The 21,133-nt window shown below is 42.7% G+C and overlaps 1 protein-coding gene across 1 annotated transcript in view; it reads left to right on the top strand.

Annotated features, from left to right (window-relative positions):
* Nucleotides 1-4,014: 4,014 nt before the first annotated feature.
* Nucleotides 4,015-21,133, top strand: part of psd3l (pleckstrin and Sec7 domain containing 3, like) — a 579,632-nt gene continuing 562,513 nt past the window's right edge. Inside the window, exon 1 of the mRNA XM_039758767.1 lies at nt 4,015-4,256. The gene's annotated coding sequence lies outside the window, so the exon portion shown is untranslated. The remainder of the gene's footprint in view (nt 4,257-21,133) is intronic.

Genomic DNA, 21,133 nt, shown 5'->3' on the forward strand with positions numbered 1-21,133 from the left:
CTGCACTCTTAAAAATTAAGCTGCAACCTCAGGGTGTAAAGTCCAAAGCTCTAACCACCACACCACACTGCCTGATTACATTTGTAGGAACAATCCCTGGACACGACACCAGTCTGCCAACACAAGGTGAACACAGACACACACTAGGGCCAATTAAACAATGCCAATTCACCCAACATACATGTCTTTGGAGAAACTGAAGATCCAGTATACAGTAAGTGATTGTGGGTATGCAGATATTTGTCACTGCATGCTGGCACCTAGCCTAAGACTTGACTGGACCCTCTGTGACTCTCAAAACAGTATTAAGCTTTACCTTGCCAGACACTAACGTTTAGGATCAAAGACTATCGCCATCCAACCTGTTTTGTGGACAAACAATAACAAATCATTGATAACTAGTCTACAACAGGGGTAGGCAACGTTGGTCCTGGAGGGCCACAGGTTTTTGTTCCAACTCCATTTCTTAATGAGAAGTCAGTTATTGCTGATGAAACGCTTATTGCTCAGGTGACAATCTGATGCTTCAGTTTAGTGGTCTCGCTAGTTAAGGTTCCCCACCCTTATTTGCTTATTTTAGTCTTAAAACAGCTGCATTCACTGCTTTTAATGGCTCCTTATTTGCAATAAGATGCAAATGAGAAAGATACCAGCAGTCATTCATCTAACTTGTTTAAGATTACACCTGTGTGGAGTCATCATGCACTATTTGGTTTAATAAAACACTTAAGAGAAAATGAAAATGATCTGTTTTAGGCTTCAAATCATTTAGATGATGTCCTTGGAAAGGAAAAAAATCTATGATATAAGAACCTAACATTGCAGACTAACAAGGTATAAAATTAAATAAGGTCTGAGACTGGCAAGGATTGGATTCTAATTGATAAGATAAATGATACATCACTTGGATGTACAGTAGTGGTATACATCATCAGGGGTCATTGGGTGTTTCGGGGCTTTCAACATCAGACACCCTCTCCCAGTCGACCCCCACTGAGGTTGATCAGACCTCAGCTTGTGTCCCAGCAGCATTCACCCATAGATCCACCCTCTTGATCCAAAGCCTTTCTCTCTGGCTTCAGTTGTGAGTCTAATGACTCTTCTCTTGCCTTCCCAGTTATGCCCAGAGTTGTAAATGCTTTGCAGAGTGAACGGTCTACAAAACCCCGGCAGCCAACCTCCACAGGTACACCAGCTGCTCCTTCGGCATGCTTTCTCTTGTTGCCCTCCTCCATATGCTCTTCCCATGGCACTGTACACTCTAGCATAATCATTGCTTGGTGAATTTTGAAATGACAAGCATCTCTGGCTGCAGCCATGATGATGTTATCGAGGCTGGAAGCTTCGGCATTCTGCGCAAGACCATTCCATATGCCAGTCAATGGCAGTACTGATGAGACCAGGTTTTTACCCATTTTGTGAGCAGGGTTTCTCTCCTGCTCTCAGGAAGGTGATTTTCCTCAGTTGATGTTGGCACTTGAAGTTTTTTATGGCCGTGGCTACACTGCCTGCAATTGCCTTTAGGACCTGATCATGGTGCCAGTGATAATAGTGCCTGTCTCTAAGGTCATTTGAGCAGCTCCTGAATAGGTGTTCCAAAGATCCTCTTCTGGAACACTGAGGGCAGGAAGGTGATTCACTCTTACCCCAGATGTGGAGGTTTGCTGGATGGGGTAGGGTGTTGCAGACAGTTTGTACCAGGAACCTTATCCAGTGGTAGTCTGCTTACCAAATATTAGCCCATGTGATCTTTTGCTGCAGTGCTCCTTCCCATCTCATCCATGCTCCTTGCTGTCCCTTCTCTACCATGCTGCTAGCTCAAACTTCCTCCTGCATGAGATGTCGTCGCTCCTTGCCCTGGGCTCTGTCCATCCTGGTTGCCAGGAAGTAGCCGATACCCACTCTCCCTACTGCAATGGGCCCAACCAGAGACTTCTTAAGCAACTGGGCTAGAACAAAAACCTGCAGCCACTGTGGACCTCCAGGACCAATGTTGCCTACCCCTGATCTACAGCAACTTTCTAAAACACCATTCCTACCCATCTGTGCTAATTGTTATTCTTAATCATTGCCTAACCCATTGAACCATGTTCTGAACTTGTTTCTGCATTATAGTTCTGGGAGACCTGCACCTGTTCCAGCCGCACTGGGCACAAGGCATTAACCAACCCTTGTAGTAGTTGTGTTGGTGCTGTCTTATGTACACATTGCCGCTCTTCAATATCCACGATAAACAGGAAAGTATTAAAATATAAAACTTAATTTTACGTAATGGAAAGCACTCACAAATCAACATACCCGATGTACTCTTTAAATGTTTTCCATGCTACTTATTGTGTGTACTGTTTGGGTGACAGAAGATCACAGGGCACAGTCACATTGAGGCAATTTAGAATTAGCAAGCAACATAGTGGCTCATCTTTGGGTAGAAAGGAAACTATAAAGTATCTAAAAAAAAAAAATTCAGATCCACACAGACGTGCCTGAGCCAGGACTCAAACACTCATCCCCGAGGCAGTGTAGCAGAAGTGCAAACCACTGTGCCATCATGCCACTCATCGTAAAATGCCCCTTGAACAAATTAGTTTCTTCTTAGAAACTGCCATGAACAAAACCGACAGTTCTGTTGTACAGCACAGCCACGAACATATTGGAACAATTTAGGAGCAGCAGTTGACCTCATAAGATGCCTTTGCACTGTGGAAAGAACAGAAGCCCCCAGAAGAAAACCCCAAATGAATATGGAGGAGCTGGCAGGAAGCTTTGTAGTCTAGAATCAAACCTGGAGCACAAATAAAATTAGGTGAAGAGGTGGTATGTATTATTTGCAAACCAAATTATCCTCATGTCTATATTGCATTTGTTCATTCATTTTCTGACGCACTTTTACAAATACAGGATCATGGGAATTCCGACCCTATTTCTTAATATCCAAGCCGATGGATAATAAACGTTACTTGCACTACCACAGCGTAATTAATGGGTGACAGAACCAGTCCCTGTACCATCAAGCATATCCATTCAAGTTCAGGGGCCAGTCAGTTAAAAATAACATAAAACTTTAAAGCTATAAATGGTCGGTATGTCAGTTTTCAATGCATTTACTTTGTTTCTTCTTTTAAAATTGTGGATCTACTGTTTGCTCCATAACGCACTATTTTGAAAGTAGTTTTTGGACTTGTCCAAAGAAAGAAAACTGAGCACAGATATTAACAATATCAAACTCAAAATCACGAAAAAGAAAGGAGGAGCGGCAGAAATGCATCACTTTAGAATCCACAATGAACTTCACGTTATGTTATTTTTTTTTTTTTTCTGCGTCGATGACAGTCCGTGTGGACTTTGCTCATTCTCCCCGGGTCATCACTGATCGTTCTAACACATTGGCCAGACATGAGCGTTGAGTCAACACTAATGTGGCCCGCGCTCGGGAGTAACCCGTTCACTGCACCGTCGCGTTGTCCACGGCTGGGTCCTGTTCGATAGCCACTGCCCATGGTTAACTTGGATGCGTACACAGCTCCCCTCAAAAAATCATTATGGGAGTAAAATGTTCCCAAAATAAGGAAAAAAAAAAACAGCAAACTTGAATTGTTGCAGAACACAGAAAGCAATTCAAAGGCAACCCGACAGCCGGTTTCTAAACGGTGTTACAGAGTCAGGTATTGTAAAACATTAAGTTGAGTAATGAAAGTAGGATTAAAATGTATAGTAAGCAAACCCACGTGCGTCCAAAAATTTAAAATGGTGCTTTGCTTCATGGGTGCGCCGCAAAGAACAGAACTTGGAGTGAGGAGCAGAGATGGGGTAAAATACAGCAGCGACCGGGAAAGAGCTCAGCGCGCGCGTGTGTGTGTGTGTGTGAAGGAGAGAGCGCGCGCGAGAGAGAGCGAGAGAGACCCTTCCTAGATGAAAACCAGGAGGGCTTTGCTGTCAAACATGTGGAAGAAATGAGTGAGGAAATGGCAAGAGAGAGAGAGAGAGAAAAACAGTTAATAAGCAACTTAGGGGACTGTGCCTCTTGTGTGCCGATTACACCCGGGGACAACTAGCTGACGCTCCGTCTGCCCAGAGTTGATTTCTGTTTTCATTTAGCACACGCAAATGAAGCGCGCGGGGTGCGCAGTTTTATGAGTTCGCTTTAGCAGCGCGCAATTAACTTCAGCTAAGCCACCAGACAGAACCATCCGTCCCCTTTTTTTCGGACGGGGTGTTTCTTCTTCTCTTCTACCCCCAACGGACTGTTTCACAACATGGTAAGTTTTCAAACCTACCGTCTCCTTTATTTGGCTGCCACAGCCTGGGGGGGTTGCCAGTTTTTGCAAGCTTGAAGTCACTTCTGTGTTGGCCGAGCCACGTCCAGGCTTGCTGTTGTCGCCTTCTTTGACTGAAAGTCGCTGAGTAGAGGAAAGCGCAGGGTTACCTGGCAGCAGACATCACGCTGATGAATGGCAACGCGCCTTATAATTGATGTCATTCGGGGATGGGGAAAGAGAGACGAGAGGCTTTTGAAAGGAAGGCGAGTGGCGATCGAGCGGTTTGGGGTTCTTTCTCCATTTTAACCTTTTTATTTTAAGCACGCGTAATTTAAACAAGTAATGCGAGGTTTGTAGATAGTTCGTGTTGTCATTTCAATTGGAGAAATGTTTAGAATCAGAACTCCGGTGCAGTTCCGTTATTGCTTTGCTCTACCTTGAAACGACACTAAGCTGCATAATCAATTGTGGAAAGAAGAGAGGATGGTGCAGATATTGTTTTTGTTTGGTAATTTAGAATTGTGAGGGAAAGCGTGGAAAATAATTAGTAAGTCTGAGCCATAAAATTCAGTTAATTCTGACAATACGTTGTGCGGTGTAAGGTTTCATACAGCGTTCAATCATATGCGTGTTTGTTTGTGCAGCATGGGTTACAATGCAGGCAGACTTTTAATGTCCCAGTTACAATAGTAATACTTTTTAGTTGTCGTGCACCACTTTTCAGGGTTGGCTTGTTCAATACAATAAAACGATATAACAAAATGGTTCTTAGCATGATGCAAGTGGCCTGTTCAACTGGTTAAGGTTTGCTTACATGTGGCGTATTCACACAGAGTCTGAGGACCTCTAAGGATGCACATCTATGGCTTCTGTTTTCCTCCCGTTGCTTTTTTCAGAAGATTATTGGATCATACGACAGAACCCAAGGTCCACCCTCAAAGCACTAGACATAAGATTGCTCAGTTGATCCTGGAGATTCCTGGAACCAGATGTGAAATTTCTCTCTATGTGGTACATGTGCTGCACTCTTAAAAATAAAGGTGTCCGAGTGGTTCTTCAGAGTGATGCCATAGGGAAACCATTTTAGGTTTCCAAAACACCCATCTACATGAAGGTTCCAGAAAGAACTTTTATTAAGATCCACAACAGGCACCATACACTAAATAACTATGAATAGATGGTAACAGATTTGTGAAAAAACAGTAAAAGGACTGCTCAGGGACAACTCAGGCTAAGCCCATTCATTCGTTTTCAAACCCACTTTGTCCTGAGTAGGGTTTGAGGGTGCTGGAGCCTGTCCCAGCCAGCATAGGGTGCAAGGCAGGAACAAAGCCTGGGTGCCAGTCCATTACAGATCACACACTCGGCCCAATTTAGCATCACCAATCCACCTGACCTGCATGTCTTTGGACAGTGGGAGAAAACTGAAGTAAACCCACACAGACATTGGGAGAACATGGAAACTCCACATGGGGCGGACCCGGGATGCGACCCATGGTCGCCATACTGCGAGGCAGCAGCACTACCACCGTGCCGCCCTAGGCTAAGTTCAGTTTTTCTTAATCTGTTAGAGTCCTGTTAGGTAGCCAACCATACATTAAAGATTTCAATGCTTTTCTCCATGTTAGGAGGTTTTTCAAGGTACAAAGAACCAACTTTGCATGCAAAGAACCCGTCCCAGAATGAACCGATTATTTGTCAAGCAATGGAGCTACAAGGAACCACACGACCCAGTGAAAAACCATAGAGTGTCCTTGAAGAACCATTATTTTTAAAAGTGTGGGTTGTTAACATAGTGACATGGCAGTTACTGGCAGGTTTTTATAGTTCATACAATAAGGCAGATGAGAATGGCTTACCCCAACGTTTATTTTTATACACCATTTTTAAACCCTTAATTTATTTGTTTTTTATGCAGTGCTCCTTTTCTATGTATAATGGAGTTATTGTGCTGGTCTGCATGCATCACACCCCAGCTGTTACTCCTGTAGGGTTTCATTTACCAGTTTACCAAGAACCTGCCAAGACTGTATGCTGGCTTTTTGCTCAATAGTTGGTGTTTTTCACTTGGGCATTTCTTTCATCCTCACTGAACTGCATCTGCGCACAGACAAAATCCTGATACATTTTCATTTATTTGCCTGGCAGAGGCTTTTATCCAAAGCAACTTACAAAAGAGGTAAACGTAATGGAGTAACATAAAGTTAGGGCCTGTTTGTTCAGCAAGTGTAGTAGGACAGGTAAGAAAAGTTGATTGCCACAAGTGAAGAGATGTAATAACTAGTAATATACAATCATAGATTACAATCAATACAGCAATTAAACTTAAGAAATTAACTGACAATCTAAAATATTGCAGAGCAATGTTTTTTTTTTTTTCATTTCGACAGAACAGATGGGCCTTCAATTGCTTCTTAAATGCATTGAGGGAGTCGGCTTGTTCCACCAACTAGGAACTACACAGGAAAAGAGGTTGGATGGAGACTTGGTGCCACGTAGAGGTGGCATCACCAGAAGTTGTTCACTGGGTGACCTGAGTGGGTGCGCAGGCATAAAGCATCTCACCAGTGTCTCCATATACTTGGGTGCTGACTCACTGACTACTCTGTAGGCCAGCATCAGGGATATGGACTTAATGTATGCTGCTACAGGGAGCCAATGTAGCAACTTGAAGAAAGGAATGACTTGTGCCCGTCTCGGCTGGTTAAATACAAGACAGGCCCGTAGTTTCTGGATCATCTGCAGCAGCTTGATAGCATATGCGGGTACTCCTGTCAGAAGTAAGTTGCAGTAGTCCAGATGTGACAAGACCAAAGCCTGGAACAAAACTTGTGTTACATACTCTGTCAGATAAGGTCTGATCTTGCGGATGTTGTGCAGTGTAAACCTGCATGAATGAGAAACGGTAGAAATGTGGTCAGAAAATGAGAGCTGCTCATCAATCACCACACCAAGGTTGCGTACTGTCCTGGCAGGTGTTAGTTACAATGAGCCAAGCTGTACAGAGATTGGAGTTGAACAGTCTGGCTGGCAGGGATCACAAGAAGTTGAGCTACAGATAGTGGTCCTTCATTCTGGTTGAGATATCAGTACAACAAGCAGAGACTATTGGATACCATGTTGTCCTATGGAGGGAATGACAGGTACAGCTGTGTATCCTCATGGGAGTGGATGATGGAGCCCACTGAGGTGTTGTACAGAGAAAAAAGTAGAGGACCCAGCGCTGATCCTTGGGGCACTCCAGTGTATGTCTGATGTGCCTGGCTGTCTGTAGGACACCAGTTTTAGAAAGGGTGTCAAAGAAGGATGTTGTGGTTGACTGTGTGAAAGGCAGAAGAGAGATCTAGCAAGATCAAGAGTGATGACATGTTGGTAACTCTAGCAGATCGCAGCTGGTCGATCATAGTCAGTAGAACCATGTCAGTCGAGGGGTTCTTCTTGAACCAAGACTGCTTTTGAGCAATCCGTTCTGTACAAGGAAGACACCTGGTTAGAAATGGCACGTTTAAGTGTTTTGGAAAGAAAAGAAAGGAGAGAGACAGACCTGTAATTGTTAACTTAGGATGGATGGAGTGTCTGTTTTTTAAGAAGTGGTACCATTACGTGAAACACATATGAATTGTTGGCATGCTGGCCTGACTTATAACCTAATTCTCAAAGAGCAGGGGGTTAAACTCAGATCCTAGAGGGCCACAGTAGCTGCAGTTTTTCATCCCAGTCATTTTTCTATTTAGGAAGCAATTACTGTAGTTGATGAATTACACTTCTTTTGTCTTCATTTAAATTGACTTACTTTCTAAGACAATGTCCACACTATTACGATTTCATTTAAAACTGGCGATTTGAAACAGAATCTGCGTTCACTCTAGCGCTTTCACATCACTTACAAAAATATCTCTGTCCACACTAAAACAACCAAAAATGCATATGACACAGTTGTTTGCCTACACTGGGCATGTCCACATTAGCAGAAAAATCCTTGAAGGGATGGGAATGCTGCTAGCCATGGAATTTATAGCAAAACTGTAGCAGCTGGTAAAGTATTTGCCTTTTGCAAATGTACGCAGCATTCAAACTGTAGAAAACGCTATTTAGATGCATCAAAGTAAGGCACAGACGAAGCCCTAAGGAAAGCAAATCTTTTTGTGTCCACTATGTGTGAATTTGTCTTAATTCAGTGAAGCATAACCAATTAGATAATATGACATTGTAATGAGCAGAATCCAGTCAGGGAAGTCCTTCAAAAGCAACAAATCAGAGCGCAATTAGGATCTGTGCTTTTAAGTCCATCTGGAGGACGTTTTGAAAAGTGTTGTTTTTCTGGGGTTAAATACATCAGGGTGTTGTGGACGAAAGGTGAAAATGGAGACTATAATGTCTGCGTTTTTAAATGAAAACATAGTAGCATGAATGTAGCATAAGTTTGAAAATCCTGGATTCTTTTTTCCTTTACCATCAACAAAACAATAATGAGATGCAAAGTGAGCCAACAGAATGAGACGAATCTCTCTAACTCAACTGCTACCCTTTTCATGTGAAGACTATATGTTATGTTTTAAACGCGGGGGACTGGCTGGAGATTTTCAGGAAGTGGTCCTATCCATTCAGCTTTGTGTCAGTCCTGTGGGGGTGTCTGGCCACAGTTAACTTTTTCTTGACCTTGTATGTGGGTGTTTTGCCTTGATCCCTTACCCTTATTTTGTTTCTGATTTGGTGCGGTGTGTGTTGATGACATGATTGGGCATGCTGCAGATCACACATTGATAGGCTGCTGATGTTGTTATTACATATGCACAGATGCTGGAGGATGTCTGCCTGTGTCATTTTGTGTATCAGTATATGGAATGCACAGTATGCTGGGATATTTTTCTTTTTTGCAAGATAGCGACTGTGAAACGTTTTCCAAAATACTTAAGGAAAACAAACACATTTTTAGGATCAAAACCTTTGTTGAAAAAATGAGAAAACTTGAATAAGACGCGAGAGACCAAGCAGCTTTAGCTCCATCAATTGTCCGGGGTCAGTTTTGGAAAATCCACTGTGGTAAAGATGTTTACAGTACCATTTCAAAGTCACCATGATGACAAAATCACCAGAATAGCAATCAAAACCAATCCAGAACACTACTAATTAGTGTATACTTTGCTTGTAGTAAAGAATTAGACTCTAGTCAAATGAATGGTGCTGTAGCAGTCAGGACACTCTCTTTGTCGCTGTCTTTGTTAGGTAAACTGCTCTCAATGCGTTGGCAGTTGTCTTCTCCAGGTTCTGTCAGAGTGTGCAGGAGAGGCTGGAGGATGGAAAGTTACAGAGGGCCCAGTGTTGAACAGGTTTACGGTTGTGTTGCTCCAGTATGTCTAGAAGGAAGTGGTTTTTGAGTTCTCAAATGTGAGAACTTTTTGTAAGTTTAAGGCAATGTTGTTTTGCTACAATAAGCTAATTAATGTTTAGCTAGGAGCTGAACCTCTGGAAATAAAAGACTTTCTCTGTGTTTCTCATGAGAGAGTGTAAAAAATAGTTTTCTCACAGGCTAATACAGCATAATAAAGAACGTTTAAAGAAAGAATGTATAATAAAAGGGGAAAGCAAATGATGTATCAAAATATTAATAATAAGTAGAAATAAAATATATATGATGTATGAAAGAACATTATTTCATAAGCAGATGCAAAGCTTATTACATACACAGACCATCGGGACAAGCTGAATATTCATTGATTTTGCGTACATCAAAATTTTGTTCATGTTTTTATTTTTGTTTGTTTTCCAGTCTTCTAGTGTGTGATTTTTAAAACATCTGATTACCAGATCCAATTGGCATACTCAAATTAATTTATCAATAGATTTTAACCAGAATTCTCATTTTATTAAAATTAAACTTTTTAATTCATTGTTATAACTCAAACTAGCAAAATACCCGCGCTTCGCAGCGGTGAAGTACTGCTTTAAAATTTTTATTAAGAAGAAAATTAAACCTTTTTAACTGAGGGAAAATATACCAATAATTATTTGTTAAGAATCTCTTTGTATACCACATTGTGAGTTCGGCCCTCCGGTTGTAATATAACCAAGCTGTGTGCTGAGCTTACTCTTGAGCATGCAACGTACAGTTGGCCATGTGAACAGTAATCTTGTTTCAAATCTCACAGCTTGGATTGCTGCTGTCATAATCGCTTTGAGTTTCATGGTTTGTTTCAATTACGATGGTATTTGTAGGACTTGTGTTGAAGTGACATTCGGCATCTGTCAAACGTTGTAAGCATACAACCGGTTTCATCGATAACTTCACATCCAGCTTTTGAGAGTTTAAACATTCATAAACATCAAAGTGTCCACTACTGAAATCATTGCCTGTGAATCTAAGATGTTTAAGAGGCATTGGCGATTGTCGAAAGGTGTAAAATATTTGGCCATTTTGGTACACTTGAAAGCGACAACCGAACAATTCAGCGGCAGCCATCAACTCACATGCAGAACCATAGGTGAAGGGCTTAAGCATTTCACTCTTCTAGTGCTCCTGTGTAGTATAATTATCTCCTGTACCGTCATCAGTCCACACCTTGAACCTGTCCCAGTCATTCAATACATAAAACACAATGTTCCTCCAGATATCAAGAGTGAGCCTGATATGGCCGTGCAATATGTAACAAAGAGAATGTAAAAGGCAGGTGTCATCTCCGGGCATGGAAACCACTCGGTAAGTGACAGTTCTTTGATCGAATAAGTACGTACATTGGTTTCGGTTAGAGCAGGGAAGCCGCCTACCAAATTTCGTGAAGATGGGGCCATAAATAAAAAAGTTCAACATGGCGAACGTTGTCAACCGTTATGAGCATTACACATATTATTTCAAAATGAAACCTGCTTAACTTTTGTAATTAAGCTGTAAGGAATGAGCCTGTCAAATTTCAGCCTTCTACCTACACTGGAAGTTGGAGAATTACTGACATTGGAAAGTTCAATATGGCGGCCGACAGTGGCATCATACCACTGAAATAAGTATGTACATCAGTTTTGGTTAGCGTAGGGAAACCACCTACCAAATTTTGTGAAGATGGGGCCATAAATAAGAAAGTTCAACATGGCGAACTTTGTCAACCATTATGACCATTACGCATAGAATTTCGAAATGAAACCTGCTTAACTTTTGTAAGTAAGCTGTAAGGAATGAGCCTGTCAAATTTCAGCCTTCTACCTACACGGGAAGTTGGAGAATTAGTGACGTTGGAAAGTTCAATATGGCAGCTGACAGTGGTGTCATACCACCGAAATAAGTACGTACATTGGTTTCGGTTAGCTCAGGGAAGCCGCCTACCAAATTTCTTGAAGATGGGGCTATAAATAAGAACGTTCAACATGGTGGACGTTGTTGACCGTTATGACCGTTACGTGTAGAATTTCGAAATGAAACCTGCTTAACCTTTGTAAGTAAGCTGTAAGGAATAAGCCTGCCAAATTTCAGCCTTCTACCTACACGGGAAGTTGGAGAATTAGTGATGAGTGAGTCAGTGAGGGCTTTGCCTTTTATTAGTATAGATTAAAAGAAAACAATGCCAAAATTTCAGTGGCAGTGCCCATTAATAAATGTATTGATGCATTCAAATTAAAGTATAACACACAGTGTATTGAGACCTACATAATCCAGCTTGCTCGGGGACAGGAGCCAGAACTCAGCAGCCTCAGGTTAAAGGCAGGAATCAGTCTTTGATGTGGTGTCAGTCCATCGCAGGCCCTCTTGTACCTCCACCCTCACAAGGTCAGTCGAGGGTGACTAACTAACCTGCACATCTTTAGAGTGTAAGAGAAAAAGCCAAAGTAGTCCTAGAAAAATCAATATTAATACAGGCGGAATATGCTGTAGTACTCGAGCATAACATCCGCCTTAGGACATGATTTTGACATGTAGATCGACACCATGACTGGAGAGGACATTTGCACTTGTAATAGGTTATAATTTCTGATCCTGTTGTAAAATTTCAGTTATATCACTTTTTTTAAGCTGTTATGCTCAAGCATCAAGAAACTGGAAGCTATTGTTGCTCAGTTTTGAAGTGTTCTCTGTATGTTAGATGGTAAAACTATCACCATCCTTATAGATTTTTTTTATAAAATTAAGTCTACTGTTTCCTTTATTTACTGAATGTTTTTGGAGATAACATACACTCAGTTTACACTAAAATGTAGCCATTCATTTGTTTCATAGCTGAAGGCTCATGGTATATAGGAGATGGCAATTCTGGAAAATAATATGATTTTTCAGTCATTATATGCAGAATATTAATTCTGGTCTATCTTGCACATATGTTTTTTCAGCTGCAGCTGAGGAATACTTCATAAATAATTCACAGAATATGAAGCCTTCAATGCCTTCTGTGAGGATGTTAAAGTTAAGGCTAATGTTTTTATTAATGTTGTCTCCCTATCTTCATAGAGAGAAAAACAATAAACTTCTAACTCTATAAATGGCTTATCTATACTAATAAAAGGCAAAGCCCTCACTGACTCACTCACTCACTCACTGACTCACTCACTCATCACTAATTCTCCAACTTTCCGTGTAGGTAGAAGGCTGAAATTTGGCAGGCTCTTTCCTTACAAGCTTACTTACAAAAGTTGGGCAGGTTTCATTTTGAAATTCTACGCGTAATGGTCATAACTGGAAGCTATTTTTCTCCATATACTGTAATGGAGTTGAGCTCGATGGCCGTGGGGGGCGGAGTTTCGTGTGACATCATCACACCTCCCATGTAATCACGTGAACTGTCAACGCTGTACGTAGAAAACAAGGAAGAGCTCCAAAAAATGCTGAAGAAAACATGCATTATACAATTGAGAAGGCAGCGAAACAATAAGAAGCGAGCGACTGACAAATACAACCATATTCATGAGTGCAGCTACTTCGGAAACAAAGCATGGTGTAAACCTAAATTTAAATTAAGTTCATAGACAGGCTGCCGCTGGCGTTTGTCATGCCCATGGCTAATGCGGGATACAAGTTTAATGAGAGGACGCAGGATATAAACGAGAGTTTTGATCATTTTGTAACTAAGTTAAAATTGCTGTTGAAGGGCTGTGCTTATGCAAATTCCGAGAGACTGTCTTTGTTGGGGGATTGACAGTTAAGGCGGGTGGGGGAGTCACGTCATCATCTCCCCTCCCATTCACCTTATTTTGCTCTGAGCTGAGCTCCGCAGCTAACGCAGTCTTGCGGAACCAACTTTGTGACGCTGCCACCAAATACTCACAGAAAAATCCACAAGTTAATACACACCCTGTCTCTAGAGTTTCTCCACACTCTGAATCCTCCAGGCACTACTTACAAAAGGTTACATTGACAATCATGTTACGTTATTTTTAAAATGTTTCCTTTTCTTAGCACAAGCACAGCTGAGAAGCTTCGATGCATGTGCTCCATAACGCATTAAAAAAATAACGCATTTAATCACACTTTGCATTCCAAGCAAAGGGGAACTTCTCTCAATGCATGATTTCCTGGTACACCAATTACATTGATCAGCGCTTCCCGATTCATTTTACCCTCCCACCCCCTTGGTTTGAGAAGAAGTATGAAAAAATATGAGGTTAACGCAGAAAAGCAGATCACCAATTGAAGCTTTATGAATAATGGATTCATATCAATAATTCAATAATCAATAATTGTTTTGGTAAAGCCATACTCAGTGTAATCCCCCTTCCATTTTATAATTTTTCCGCGACTAGCCCTGATTAAATGAACGGTAAAAAAGTAAGAGCGAAGCGAGGGTGACTTATTCAGGCAGGCAGGCGACAGCTCAATAGCTCGAATTTGGATATAAGTAAGTTCTATTTAGTCGCCAGAAATATCTTTGGTAGGAATGGAAGTTGAATTTAGTCTTTAAATTTCTATGGTGAAGAAAAATTTATGCAATGATGACTAAATTTAACTTACATTCCTACTAAACATATTTCTGTCGACTAAATAAAAATTACTTATATTTAAAATTTAAATAGAACTTGAACAGATACGATAGTTCATAATACCCACGCAGCACTAAGTGCACATAAGAGCAGGAGTCATCCGTTTTAACAAGCAGCGTATTGCACTGACACAAAATAGCCTGCCCATTTAATTATTTAGGAATGGATAGATAAATAAACATTTTGTACAAATAATGTTTTTAATTTTTCTTCCTTGATGGATTCTGGCACCCCCAGCAACAGCTGCTCGCACCCCAAAGTAGATATATATATATATATGAACTTGGCCCGGACACAGACAGGCGGACATGTTGTTCTTTAACCACCACACGTTTATTTACACTATATACAATTATAAATATGGTCACAAAGACCCCAGTTCATAGGTCACACAGACTCAGTCACGTGCACAAAGTCCCAAACACAGTCCTGGCCACAATGCCTTGTCTTCGGGCCGCCTCCACAGCTCCTCTTGCCTCGTCCTCCTTCCACCCGACTCTAGCCTCGAATGAATGGAGACGGCCCCTTTTATAGAGGACCCGGATGAGCCCCAGGTGTTCCCGGCAATCTTCTTCTGGCCACGCCCCAGCGTGGCGGAAGTGCCGGCTGCCCTCCCGGCTGCTCTCCGGGCGCCGTCATAAATCTTCCCCCCAGCACTTCCTGGTGTGGCGGAAGTGCTGGGGTAACAGGTCCCCAAGGCACTGGGGCTCCTCCTGGCGGTGACCACGGGCCCCTACAGGGAAAGGCTTCCATGCCCTTGACCCGTGGCCCCCAAAGCAACCCGGAAGGCAAACCCCACGTGATCCAGGCAGGGCTCTGACCCTCTTCTGGTCCCTCCTGGCGTCCCGGCCGGGTCATGGCCCCTGGCATCCCTGACAATATACATATATAGATAGATAGATATATAGATTATATAGATAGATGGATATATACATATAGATAGATAGATAGATAGATAGATAGATAGATAGATAGATAGATAGATAGATAGATAGATATGTATGTATATGTGTGTGTCTATATATGTAGACATGTATGTGTATATATATTGTGGACACTGGCCCGGACACAGACAGGCAGACATGTTGTTCATCACCCAACACACTGTTTATTTACAAATATTTACAAACTGCGCACTCACACCCCAGTGCCTCTTGCACCGATTCCCCCAAGTCCAGGCCTCACAGTCTCTGTGCCTTTTTCTCCTGGCCGCCTCCAGTCCTCACTCCAGCTCCGTCCTCTTCAACCCAACTTCTGCCTCAGACTGGAGGGAGGCAGCCCCTTAAATGGGAACCCGGATGGGCTCCAGCTGCTTCCTGGCAATTAGTCCTAGCCACACCCCAGTGTGGCGGAAGTGCCGGCTGCGCACTCGGAAGCCCTTCGGGTGTCCACTTTCTTCTTCCCCCCAGCACTTTCTGGTGTGGCGGAAGTGCTGGGCTCCAGACTTCTACAGGCACTGGGGCGCGCCTGGCGGTGGCCACGGGTCCCTACAGGGCTGGGCTTCCAAGCCCTTTACCTGAGGCCCCCAACATAACCAGGACGGACGCCCCCTCGCGGTCTGGAGGAGGCACAAGCCCAACCACAATATATATATATATATATATGTATATATATATATATATGCCAGCAACACTCATGACAATGACAAAACAATTACATTGTCAATCATGTTACGTTATTATTAAAATGTTTACTTTTCTTTTTCATTACTTCTTTAACACACACTTCTCCACTGCGAAGCGCGGGTATTTTGCTAGTTAATTAAATAAATGACATTAGGCATAATATTTTTGTTTCATATAGTGCCTGAAGAGAATTTACTAATATACAGATTTAATCATACATATCTATTTTGAGGTCCTTTACACATTTTATGCACTATTGTATTCAGGTTGTGGTATTTGCTCTGAATCATTATTAGTCTGCTGATGTCCAGTGCAGGTTACTGTACCATCATATCTCATGTCATCATCACATTAAAGAGATGTATCATTTTTCTCTGAGCTTTGACTTAACTTTGACTTACCATCTAATAGTGATAGTGATATTTTCTTCATATGTATTTTTCTGTTTCTGAATTTTTATATAATTTTATTTCTCTCCATTTGGTTCATATTTTGGTTTTGCTTTAGCTGTGGATTGCCTTCCTTTTTAGACTCTGTCTCTTCTGGGGTCTCCACCTGGATTCATGCCTACACTGTTAGATAAAAGTATGGAGATTTGTTACCAAGTGCGATAAATCTAAGGCCCAGGATATACTTAACGCTATGCGACGTGTGAGCTTGCGGGCATTGCTGCTATGCAAGAAATGTACTGTCTATAGTTGAACGCATACTTTAAGTAAATCTGGAGGATTCCACCAGATGGCAGAGCAAGAAATCATCACGGTAAGAAAACAATGTCAGATTTTGCTGTGCTGTAAGTTGAGGGAATAAAATCAAGTCAAGTTGGGGAACATGCACTGGTACAGTGTGTTGCCGCACCCACTACACAGCGAAACAACTCGGGATCCCAGTTGGCAACTCCCCAGGCAGACACGCGGTCCAGTCCTACCCTACGGAAATGACCCTCCAGTGCTGCAGCCAGGTGTTACGTGGGCGACCCTTTGGCCTGGTCCAGCCACTCGGCTCCCCAACAATGAGGATCTTATGAGCCGGATCACCCTCAGGGAAACGCGCCACATGGCCGTAGTGCTGTAACTGACGCTCCCTCACAATGCAGGTAATGTGCCTCATTTGGGACTCCATGAGCAACCGCTTATTTGACACAAAGCCAACCTAACAGTACCCAAGGATTTTCCGGAGAGACACAGTACCAAAAGATTCCGGTCTTCGTCTTAGGTCACTGGATAGCATCCATGTCTTACAACCATATAACCAGACAGGAAGCACCAGGACTCTAAAGACTTGGACCTTCATCCTTTTGCATAGATATCAGGAGCGCCACACACCCCTTTCCAGCGACCTCATGACGCCCCATGCTCTCCCAATCCGTCTACTGACTTCACAGGAAGAGTCACCAGAAACATGAATGTCACTGTCAAGGTAAGTAAACCTCTCAACAAGGTCAACACTCTCTCTGCAAACAGACTGACCTGATGGCTGTGCCCAAGAGGTAATTAAAGGCCTGGATCTTGGTTTTTATCCAGGACATTTGCAAGCCCAGACACTCAGACTCCTCACTCAGTCTATCGAGCACCCCGATCAGAGCCTCCATTGACTCTGTGAACATCACAGCATCGTCAGCAAAGTCAAGATCCGTGAATCTTTCTTCACCAACGGATGCTGCACAGCCACTGGACCCCACAACCTTGCCCAACACCCAGTTCATGCAAGCATTGAACTGAGTAGGAGCATCGATGACTGCTGATCCTAATGTGATGTGGGAGACCTTCCGCAGCAAGACCCTGAAGGTTGCTGAGGGTTGTGTTGGTGTTACTGGTGTTCCCAGAAGAAGGTGTTTTATCTCACAGGGCACCCTGGATATCATCGAGAGGAGTCATAGTGCACGGCTCAATGGCAACTCTGGTCTGTACTGGGAACTGAGAAGGACGACTGCGAGGGCTCTGAGGGCAGATAAAGAGGCATTTGTTAGAAGAATCAAAGCATTACACACATCTGAATCTGTTTTTTGGAGAGTCGCAGTCAGGGCAGCTGATGGAATGGTCCTTACGGATGACACTGCAGTTGTGACCCACTGGACTGGCTACTTTGAGCAGTTGTTCAATGCTGATCCTCCGGCTAAGATGTTGTATATCTCTGGGTCCACGGTTCTTGAGGCTGATCCTCCAATTAGTTGTGAACCACTCAATCTCACTGAGATTGCACAGGTGGTGAACCAGCTGAGGGGGGGAAGGCTGCAGGAACCTGTGGTATCCGGGGTGAACTTCTCCAGGCTGGTGGTAAGGCTGTCCTCCTGGCATTGCAAGCAATCTTTGCTTCCATTTGGGAGACTGGCATCATCCCAACTGACTGGAAACGGGACTTGTCCCTATCTGGAAAGGGAAGGGTGAATGCCTGGATTGCAGCAACTACAGGGGGATAACACTGCTCTTGGTGCCAGGTAAGGTCCTTGCTGGGGTCGTCCTCAATAGGATACATGATCACTTGCTCACCTACCTGAGACCGGAACAGTCTGGTTTTACGCCTAAGAAGTCTACCGCATCCTGGCACTGAGGGTTCTCATAGAGCACAAATGCGAATATCGGCAGAGTTTCTTTTCAGCCTTTGTCGATTTTTGCAAAGCGTTCGACTCAGTTGATTGAGCTGCCCTGTGGGGCATCTTGAGGGTTTGTGGGATCCCCTCAAGGTTTTTGGATATCATGGCTGGCCTGTACACTGGTACTGTGAGTGCTGTGCAGAGTGGAGGCAGGACCTCTTCGTTTTTCCTAGTTGATTCTGGGGTTCGTCTGGGGTGTGTTCTTGCTCCTACTCTGTTCAATGCTTGTATGAGGGAATAAAGATGTTAAAAATAAAAATTCTTTGCATTTTGATGCTGCTGTGAAGGTAGGAAAAAAAAGACGTCAACGGCGACACAGAATATCTAGACTGTATTTGAGACCTTTAAATGTATTGCACCATTACGATGGGGAATATGCGATGCTTATATTGACTGTGCAAGAAATGGATGAAGAAAAGCACTACGAAGACATTTGTGTGTCAACATTTAAGTTTAATGATTTGCTTTTCTGTACTGAATCATTCATCAAACAATGAAGCACACACATTGATCCAGTTGGAGCTGCAAGCCTGCTGTCACATTTTGATAATACTCACTCATGCTGATGTCACATACCAAAAGTTGAACACACAGGCCGCCCCTATTTTTGCTGGTGCTGCAACTCACGCATGCGTTACGTTAATTTCTAACAAGGTGTTTAGAGGACACATCAAAAGAACACTGGGAATGCTTGGCAGCTGTGATGTCTGCGCGTTCTGAGCGTGAAGTGTAAAATGGACTTTATACTTTTTACTCAGGAATGATCTTTGATTGTGAAGAGGACTTGTGTCTGAGAATACACTCCTGACTGTTCAAATTTTGTTTTTGTATTTGTACACTAGCTGTGTATTCTGGCTTTGCCTGAGAAATTTCATAAGACAATGGACGTCAGTTAGAGTGCTGTTGGGTAAGCACCAGGTGACTAACTAAGTGCTTTTCTGTATACAATATTTGTAGTTTTTTGACTAAAGCCTAATTTTAATGGCAGTCAGTTTGGTGTATTGGTTAAAGCTGTGAACCAAAGGATGGCAGAGAAGATTGGTAAGAATTGTTGGGGTGCCAACTCGGCACAACAGAACTTATTAATGACACTGCTCTCTGTACAGTATAGTGAGCTACGAGAAGAGCTCTTTCTATTTCTGTCTCTCTTTTGGGTCTAAATAAGGACCGTGATCTGTAAATGCCCCATTTATATGTGTCTGGGGATGGTGCTTCCAATGCTTGGTGGGGTTGGGGTCAGGCATTGTCTCCTGGCGACGGCTCCAAGCTGCATAGGAAACCAGAGACATATTTATAGTCTATAATGTGACCAAATTTGAATCAAAGCAGTCAAAGCATTTTTGAGATTTTGGGATATTTAGTTTTTCTGTTTTGGTGGGGTTACACCTAAATATCGATATATGAAAATGTCCTTTCATTGTGGATGCCTACTGCTCCACATGTTTTTGTTGATGAGCGAGTGAGTGAGTGAGTGAGTGAGTCAGTCAGCTTTGCATATATAAATTAGCATTTTCTTTTTAGATTTTTTTTCTCATTTACCTGCAGTATCTTCTTTGGCCAGTTTTGTATTGCTGGACGCCAAACTAACATCCCATCATTAAGGCTATTTTCTTTTTAAGAACCATTGAGCTTACTCTGTTTTCAGATTTTTATACTATGTTTTTCCCCCCCGGCTAATTAATTTTTTAATATTTGTAATCTCTTGCTTATATTATTGCCTTATTTTTTCTTGGCTTCTTGCTTCTGACTTTAGCTGTAGTACTAAAGTGTCTTCTTAGACAGTTTGATTCTGGTACTGGTTATAAATGAGAGATCGGGATAGGCAGTCTGAAGGCTTGGGAGCACCACTGATCCCCAAACCCCAAGCACGAATCCACTAACGCAGTGTTGGGTTCAAATCAAAGGAGTGTTTATTACAAAATACCTCCTATAAACAATTAAATCTCATGTTTCTTCATCTTTCTCTTGCCCTCTCTCTCCTCTAGTTGAGTGTTGCCTGTTTGCGTTCCCAGCTCCAACTTGTCCATGTCCGGCAGCAGCCTCATTTTTAAGCTGGTGCCGTTCTGTTTCCTGAAGGAAGCACTTCCAGGCCATAGACAAAGTAGGGTGGTCCCCCTTAGGGACTCCATTTCCCTAGTACCCCTGGGTTCTTATGTGAGGACCACTGCCACCTAGCACATGGGGGATAGAACCACTCCCAAGTTCCAGCCTCCACTGGTCAATTCATTATTTTCTACAGGCTGGGCACAAAATTATCTTTTCATCCAGCCGACCAATTCATCCATCATTCCTCTTGGGCCTCCCGTCCAGGTAATAAACCATGCTCCTCCCAGGCCAGGATTCCTGTTCTTATCCTACAACAGGTACCTGCTGATTCTTGACTACCTGTGTAATCCAGAAGCCAGTTTATTTCAGAGCACTGAACACTTTAACTGGGGTGTTTAGTGATGAGTATATAGGTTTTCATATGAGTAGACTTCAAGATGTCTGATAGCTAAGGGGCTGTAGCCTTTCCCAAAAATAACACAAGCTCACTTTGGATGTGATGCCACTTTATTGCAGGGTATCAGCATGTAAAATAAAAGTCAAAAGAGGCTGGTGCCAATATTGATTCACAAAGTAGGGTGAACTGCCCATGACTTTGGGTAATTTCCTTAAGAGGACAGACACAGTTTACGTACATGGCCATACACTAAAACTTT

This window comes from Polypterus senegalus, chromosome 7 (genome assembly GCF_016835505.1).
Source record: "Polypterus senegalus isolate Bchr_013 chromosome 7, ASM1683550v1, whole genome shotgun sequence".
Classification (NCBI taxonomy): Eukaryota; Metazoa; Chordata; class Cladistia; order Polypteriformes; family Polypteridae; genus Polypterus; species Polypterus senegalus.